We start from the raw sequence: 566 nt of genomic DNA, 5'->3' as shown, positions 1-566 counted from the left end.
GTACATCTTTTTCATTAATCCTAATTTGGTGGTAACCGGACCTAAGATCTATCTTAGAGAATACTGTTGCCTCTCTGAGTTGATCAAACAAGTCTTCTATTCTAGGTAGAGGATATTTGTTTTTTACGGTTCTCTTGTTTAGCTCTCTGTAATCGATGCACAGACGCATCGATCCATCTTTCTTCTTAACAAACAACACTGGCGCACCCCAGGGGGCCACGCTAGGTCGAATGAATCCTTTATCTAGTAAGTCTTGCAATTGCGCCTTAAGTTCTTTCAACTCCGCTGGCGCCATGCGATAGGGTGCTTTGGAAATAGGCCCAGTTCCAGGCTCGAGTTCGATGACAAGGTCGACCGCTCGGGAAGGGAGTATTCCAGGTAAGTCATCCAGAAATACATCCGGAAACTCGTTTACTATTGGCACGTTTTCTAGGGTCTTTTCTTTTCCTCTTACATCTATGGCACATGCTAATATAGTCCAACCGCCTTGTTGGACTAATCTCTTTGCTTTCATCATCGAGACTACCTTTGGGGGTAGCCCCGGTATTTGTGCCTTTAAATTTAAA

This window comes from Cucurbita moschata, unplaced genomic scaffold (assembly GCF_002738365.1).
Source record: "Cucurbita moschata cultivar Rifu unplaced genomic scaffold, Cmos_1.0 Cmo_Scf00069, whole genome shotgun sequence".
Classification (NCBI taxonomy): Eukaryota; Viridiplantae; Streptophyta; class Magnoliopsida; order Cucurbitales; family Cucurbitaceae; genus Cucurbita; species Cucurbita moschata.
Note: the sequence above shows the minus strand (reverse complement) of the source record.